Source organism: Bison bison, unplaced genomic scaffold (assembly GCF_000754665.1).
Source record: "Bison bison bison isolate TAMUID 2011002044 unplaced genomic scaffold, Bison_UMD1.0 scf7180017864110, whole genome shotgun sequence".
In the NCBI taxonomy this organism is placed as follows: Eukaryota; Metazoa; Chordata; class Mammalia; order Artiodactyla; family Bovidae; genus Bison; species Bison bison.
In genome coordinates, this window is record NW_011494682.1 from 2,472,856 (window position 1) to 2,480,799 (window position 7,944).

The window sequence follows — 7,944 nt, forward strand, 5'->3', positions numbered from 1 at the left end:
CCATTTCCTTCTCCAATGCATGCAAGTGAAAAGTGAAAGTGAAGTCGCTCAGTCGTGTCCAACTCTTAGCGACCCCATGGATTGCAGCCTAACAGGCTCCTCCGTCCATGGGATTTTCCAGGCAAGAGTACTGGAGTGGGGTGCCATTGCCTTCTCCGTACCTTTTGTGGGCGGACATTAAATATTTGAGCCTCACTGAGTGGGAGGGAGGCTATGACACTGGGGAATCCTTTTTCCTGAGCATTATTTTCAACAAATGTGTAGGGGAAGGGGCTTCCTTAATTTTGTTTTCTTTTTGGAAGAAGTAGAGTTGAATTTTATGCCACTGTTGTTCCTGGGTTTAGGTGGGGAGACTTGGGTTCTGTTGCCAGTCTAGAGTTTGGTGCCAGTGGTTAGCTGATTCAGTTGAATCACTGTGTGACTGTCTGGACGTCAGGTGATTCAGGGAACTGACAGTGCATCAGATGCCTGATGTAGACATGTCTCCAACCCCAGGCTATAATGGGACATGCCCTAGCTTGGAAACTGAGCAGTTCATAGTTTTTGGCCAAAATAAACGTGGGAAATAAAGAAAGTGGAGTACTTTCTTAGATAAGGAATTTTAACTTCGAAAGCTGATAACTTGCAGTAATATAATTATGGAGGTGGGAGTCAAGAAATATATAATATAAAAGGAGAAAATTACTAAATCTTTCGAAAACTGAGAGACATCAGTAAAAACAGAGAGGTAAACTGAGCAGTCCATAGGTTTTGACCAAAATAAATATGGGAAATAAAGAAAGCAAAGTACTTTCTTAGACAAGGAATTTTAACTTTGAAAGCTGATACTTGCAATAATATAATTATGGAGGTGGGAGTCAAGAAATAGGTAATATAAAAGGGGAAAATTCCTAAATCTTTTGAAAACTGAGAGACATCAACAAAAACAGAGAGGTAATTTATTTTTCTTAAATGGCTTAGGCTATCAGGGTTCATCACAGTATTTTGTGAACTACAGGCAACACCTAGCCCTGTAGTTCTAGACATTTCTTGGTATTTCTTATTGGCTTTAGTGTACATTTCTTTGATTTATGGACACTGTCTCCTCAGGAAAAATGCACAGATGCCCATGAACACAATGTGTATCCACCAACTTCAGGGGTTTCATGGATCTCCTGAGAGCCCCACTATGCACAACCGCTCTTTTGTTGTGTTCAGTCGCTCAGTTGTGTCCGATTCTTTGTGACCCCGGGACTGTAGCCCACCCAGCTCCCATCTGTCCATGGGATTTCCTAGGCAGAAAAACTGGAGTGGGTTGCCATTTCCTTCTCCAGGGGATCTTCCTGATCCAGGAATCAAACCTGCATCTCCTATATTGACCGGGGTGGGGGATGGTGGTTCTTCACCACTGAGCCACCCTGGAAGCATCCACTCTACTGTGGTAGAATTTTGATTATTTTTGGCAGAGCAACAGGGTGGAAATTAAGAGAAAAAGAGATGCCTTAGATTATGTCTGTTCAAAGTGGTAATTAGTTTACTTCCAAAAAGAAGTTAAGATTTTCTTGCCAACTTTATCACCTGTAACCAATGGCCAAACCACTCTGCCAAGAATTCTGGACATATTTTCCCAATACCCAATCTAAAAAAACGTCATGAGATTAGTAATAAACCTATATAGTTTTTTTCCTATCTAATAAAAATTTTTGTGTTTAGTCGCTCACTCATGGATTGTAGCCCACCAGGCTCCTCTGCCCATGGAATTTTCTAGACAAGAATACTGGAGTGGGTTGCCTTTTCTTACTCTAGGGGATCTTCCCAACCCAGGGATCAAACTCACTTCTCTTGCATGGCAGGGGATGTTCTTTACCACTAGTGCTACCTGGGAAGTAGAATTTTAGATACACAGAAGGCTGTCCTTCTGGCATTCATTCATCAAAGCACTCCATAGAAAAGTGGCTCTACAGAAGGTTTTTGGGCATATATCCTAATTTTCTGTGGGTAGTACGGGTTTGTGTTTGAGGGTCAGAGCTTGAAAATGAAAATGTTAGATCTGGATGTGGGTTTTGATAGAGGAGCAGGTGAGGAGATATTTCATTTTGATGAGATTGAGTTTGTCCAGGTCTTTTGTTGATTTGTGCACTTGGATAAAATTTGGTGTGATCAGATTTTTTTTTTTTTGGTATGGGGTGCCATTGCCATCTCCGAAAATGAGAATAGACAACACCAAATATACAGTCGTGCCCAAGGCCAACATCTTGAAGTTTGGATGGAGGTGGAGAAGTCTGTACAAGAGATTGCAAAGGAGCAGCACCACAGGAGTAAAACTTGGAGGGGACAGTTTTAGGGCAAAGTAAGAGAATTTTTGAAGAATGACAAAGTGATCAAAGTGTGGGGAGTTGATAAGAGATCAAGTGTAATAGCTACTGAAATAAGTCCATTTAAATTAGCAGCAAGTAAATCATTGGTGAGGGCTTCTTTGGTGGCTCAGTGGTAAAGAATCCACCTGCCAGTGCAGGAGATGTAGGTTTAGTACCTGGGTGCAGAAGATCCCCTAGAGAAGGCAATGGCAACCCACTCCAGTATTCTTGCCTGGGAAATCCCATGAACAGAGGAGCCTGGTGGGCTACAGTCCAGGGGTTCACAAAGAGTCGGACACGACTGAGCGACTGAACAACAGCAATGAAATCATTGGTGAACTGAGAAATTGGAATCCTGGGATGAAAGCTGAATCAGAGGACATTGAGAGGTGAGTGAAAGGTAAAGATGTGAACACCAGATGATAGGATATCTGTAGATAACTTGGCCTTTTGAAGACTTTAGCTGTGACTTGGTGAAGAAATAAAGGAGTAAAGGCGCTGGGAAGGCAGGGTGTTTTGTATCTAGAGCACAAATAGAGGATTTGATCTTTGGCTGGGCCACTGTAACAGGAATAAAGACAAGTAAGATGGAAACCGGAGAAGGCACTGGCACCCCACTCCAGTACTCTTGCCTGGAAAATCCCATGGATAGAGAAGTCTGGTGGGCTGCAGTCCATGGGATTGCTAAGAGTCGGACACGACTGAGCGACTTCACTTTCACTTTTCACTTTCATGCATTGGAGAAGGAAATGGCAACCCACTCCAGTGTTCTTGCCTGGAGAATCCCAGGGATGGCAGAGCCTGGTGGGCTGCCGTCTCTGGGGTCGCACAGAGTCGGACACGACTGAGGCGACTTAGCAGCAGCAGCAGCAGCAGCAAGATGGAAACAATTGCAGGCAGATTTGTAGATGTAGTGGCAATACATTGAGGGAATTGTTAAATATTAGGTAAGTTCATTTACTAAGAGCTGAGGGAGAAGAGCGAGAGACTGAGATTTTAGGCTGCAGAATATATAACATAATCCTTTTAAAACTGAACTGGGCCCTGTGGAGTTCCCCCAGGGTCAGAAGCCTTTCTGTGTCTCCCATTTTTTGTTTATAGAAAAAGGCTTTAATCTCCTAGACCTTCCCTGAGTTCCAAAAAGCAGATTCAAAGTTACTACCTGGGAAAGTGAGAGAATGCAAAAACAAGGGAAAAGCAAGCCCAACGTAATCTCTTCCATGACTGTTAGCTTAAACCAATGCCTTGATTTATGACCCGACACTGTTGAGATAATGTCCTGTGGCTTCAACCGGCTGGCCCCAAACCGACTTAAAATTGATGACACAGGGAGGGCCAATTAAGAACTGAAACTCCCGAACCATCACCAAGGCTCTAAGTCAATTATAAAATGCCACAACCATCGCCTTTTTCTCTCTCCTGGAAAGAAGTTAAGGGATCACAAGACCACGATTTAATAGTTTGCTTTACAGAAACACATAGTTCAATCACAATCGCCACAGTGACACATCAAGCAAAAAAAGCAGTACCAGGAAATCTGCATCTGCGTCTTATCAGGAAGCTAAAATCATGAAGAATCCTGCCCACTCCCCTTTATCATTTTTGCCTTTATAAACCTTGCAACCTGGCCAGGAAACAGGGTGCTTTTGAGACAGTCGACATCTCCCATCTTCTGGGTTGGTGCCTCCTTGACTACTAAACCTTTCTTTGCTCCAGACTTTGAAGTTTTTGCTTGTTTGGATTCACTGTCCATCCAGCACATGGACTTCAGTTTGACAATACTTTGAAGTGTGAGTGAACATGCTGACTAGAGACTGGTGGTGTGGGGCAAGCGTGTCTAGTAATTCCAGTTGTTCTGCTGTAAGATCATTTCCAATAATCCTCAACGACTTGGTTAAGTGGTGTGGGTTCAGATAGCTGTGTTTTCAGTGAGAAGTCTTTATTATTATGGACACTTAGCCATGGTGCTGAGGATAGTCAAAACTTCAGGGCAAGGATGGAGCTAACCAAGGATCCTCACTTGGGATTATCCCTCTTCAAATCTCTTCCTCCTCCCTGCTCTTTTCAGCCATTCACTTTTCCTTCTTTAACTGAAACAACATGGAGAAAATAAAAGCCATTATAGGGAAACTCTCTTATCTTCTCAACCTACCTGCATCTGGGCTTATCTTTCTTACTATAGTGGAAGAAGTATCCTTACTCCTACTGATGGACAACTCCTCTGCTCAGATGGCAAAGAATCCACCTGCAATGCAGGAGACTTGGGTTTGATCCCTGAGTCAGGAAGAACCCCTGGAGAAGGAAATGGCAACTTTTCCATAAGGAAATTGCCTGGAGAATCCTATGGATAGAGGAGCCTGATGAACTACAGCCCATGGGGTTGCAAAGAGTCAGACAACTCAGCAACTTTCACTTACTTTCTACTTTGGTTCTGGATCCCATTCTTTTCTACTTTCTTAAGAACTTCACCTTTTCAGTTCCCTTCCCATCTCATTTTCCTTGGTTCATTTCTATCAGCAGTCTCCACATTAAGAAATACAAAACCAAACTCTCTTGACTCTACAGTCTGCCTTATTTTTGACTCCAATTCCCAAAATAGGAATTGTTTGCATTTTCTCTATTTTTTCACCTCCCTCATTTCACAGCAGCTTCCGTTCCCATGACTCCATTAAAAACACTCTGGTGGCTCAGTGGTAAAGAATCCACTTGTCAATGCAAGAGACTTGAGTTCGATCCTTGGGTCAGGAAGATCCCCTGGAGGAAGAAATGGCAGCTCATTTCAGTATTCTTGCTGGGGAAATCCCATGGATAGAGGGCTACAGTCCTTGGGGTTGCAAAAGAGTCATATATGACTTAACAACTGAACAGCAATGATCTCCAAGATGCCAGAGCTAAGGGATACTATTTGGTTTCCATTCTATTCAGCCTTTTGGTGGCATTTATATCATAAACCATGGCCTCCTTCTTGAAATACTTTTCTTTCCCCTCCTAGCTTCCATGGTACCACTCTCCTGGTTTTGCTCTTACCTCCCTGATTGTTCCTTCTAGTTTTCTGAACTGTCTTTAGAAAAGTGAAAGTGCCTCAGGTGTAAACCTGAGCTTTCTTCCCTTGCCTTCTCGTTCATTGTCTTCCCTTCCCTTTTCAGCTCCTTTCCCACCTATCTCCCTATATGATCTCATTCAATTCCATGTCTTTAAGTAAAATTTCAAATGCTTATAACTCTCATATTTGTATTTTTGTCCAGAGTTTTCCTATAGAGTTCAACCTCTATATCAATTAAACTACTTGGGGTCTCAGTCTGAATAATAGTCATCTTGAGCACAGTGTACTTCAAACTGAATACTTGATTAAACTCCTCTCAATCTCATTTTTCCTCAGGTCTTCATTATCTTGGTAATTGGCACCTTTGCCCTCCCAGTTATACAGATCAAACATTGAGATTTTATACTTTATTTAACCCTTTTTGGTGCATCCTGTCTATACTTACTAAAATATATCTCAAACTTCTCTTTCTCCAATTTTGTTATTTTCCTCCAATTTTGTGGGTCTTTTAGCCTTGGTACCATTGACATTATGGACCAGATGTCTATTTTTTTCAGTGACACAATCTTCTGTATTGTAGCATGTCTAGCAGCATCCTTGGTCTCTGCCCACTAGATGTCAGTATTGTCTCTCCAGTTTTGACAAAAAAAAAAAAATGTCTCCAGATGTGCTCCATGTCTCCTGATGGATGCAACTTTGTACCCAGTGAAGAACCACTGTTCATGGGGTTCTCAAGGCAAGAATACTGAAGTGGTTTGCCATTCCCTTCTCCAGTGGACTACGTTCTGTCAAATCTCTCCACCATGACCCGCCCGTCTTGGGTTGCCCCACGGGCATGGCTTAGTTTCAGAGTTAGACAAGGCTGTGGTCCTAGTGTGATTAGACTGACTAGTTTTCTGTGAGTATGGTTTCAGTGTGTTTGCCCTCTGATGCCCTCTTGCAACACCTACCGTCTTACTTGGGTTTCTCTTACCTTGGACGTGGGGTATCTCTTCACAGCTGTTCCAGCAAAGCGCAGCCATTGCTCCTTACCTTGGACGAGGGGTATCTCCTTACTGCCGCCCTTCCTGACCTTCAACGTGGGATAGCTCCTCTAGGCCCGCCTGTGCCCACTTCAGTATTCTTGCCTTGAGAACCCCATGAACAGTATGAAAAGGCAAAATGATAGGATACTGAAAGAGAAACTCCCCAGGTCAGTAGCTGCCCAATATACTACTGGAGATCAGTGGAGAAATAACTCCAGAAAGAATGAAGGGATGGAGTCAAAGCAAAAACAATACCCAGCTGTGGATGTGACTGGTAATAGAAGCAAGGTCCGATGCTGTAAAGAGCAATATTGCATAGGAACCTGGAATGTCAGGTCCATGAATCAAGGCAAATTGGAAGTAGTCAAACAAGAGATGGCAAGAGTGAATGTTGAACCTCAGAGACCTCTGGGACAATGTTAAATGCCCCAACATTCGAATCATAGGAGTCCCAGAAGAAGAAGACAGAAAGGGTATGAGAAAATACTTGAGGAGATTATAGTTTAAAACTTACCTAAAATGGAAAGGAATTCTTGGAGAAGTCCAAGAAAGCCAGAGAGTCCCAAACAGGATAAACCCAAGGCAAAATAGCCCAAGACATGTGTTAATCAAACTAATGAAGATCAAACCCAAAGAACAAATATTAAAAGCAGCAAGGGAAAAGCAACAAATAACACACAAGGGGATTCCCATAAGGATAACAGCTGATCTTCCAATAGAAACTCTTCAGGCCAGAAGGGAATGGCAGGGACCAGTTTAAAGTAATGAAAGAGAAAAATCTACAACCCAGATTATTACACCCAGTCTCATTCAAATATGAAGGAGAAATGAAACGTTTTACAGACAAGCAAAAGCTGAGAGAATTCAGTGCCACCAAACCAGCTCTTCAACAAATGCTAAGATATCTTCTCTAGACAGGAAACACAGTAAAGGTTTATAAACTTGAACCCAAAACAACAGAGTAAGTGGCAACAGGATCACACTAATCGATAATTACCTTAAAAGTAAATGGGTTGAATGTCCAAACCAAAAGACAAAGACTGGCTGAATGGATACAAAAAACAACCCCTATATATGCTGTCTACAAGAGACCCACCTCAAACCAAGGGACACATACAGACTGAAAGTGAAGGGCTGGAAAAAAGATATTTCATGCAAATGAAGACCAAAAGAAAGCAGGAGTAGCAATACTCATATCAAAAAAAATAGACTTTTAAATAAAGGCTGTGAAAAAAGATGAAGAAGGACACTATATAATGATCAAAGGATCAATCTAAGAAGAAGATTAAAAAAAAAAAAAAAGAGTGAATGTTGACATTCTAGGAATCAGTGAACTGAAATGGACTGGAATGGGTGAATTTAACTCAGATAACCATTATATCTACTACTGTGGGCAGGAATCCCTCAGAAGAAATGGAGTGGCCATCATGGTCAACAAAAGAGTTCGAAATGCAGTACTTGGATGCAATCTCAAAGTGACAGAATAATCTCTGTTCGTTTCCAAGGCAAACCATTAATATCACAGTAATCCAAGTCTATG

General features: G+C 42.1%; 1 pseudogene; it reads left to right on the forward strand.

Annotated features, from left to right (window-relative positions):
• The first annotated feature begins 2,033 nt into the window (after positions 1-2,033).
• LOC104987981 overlaps positions 2,034-7,944 on the forward strand; it is an 11,237-nt pseudogene continuing 5,326 nt past the window's right edge.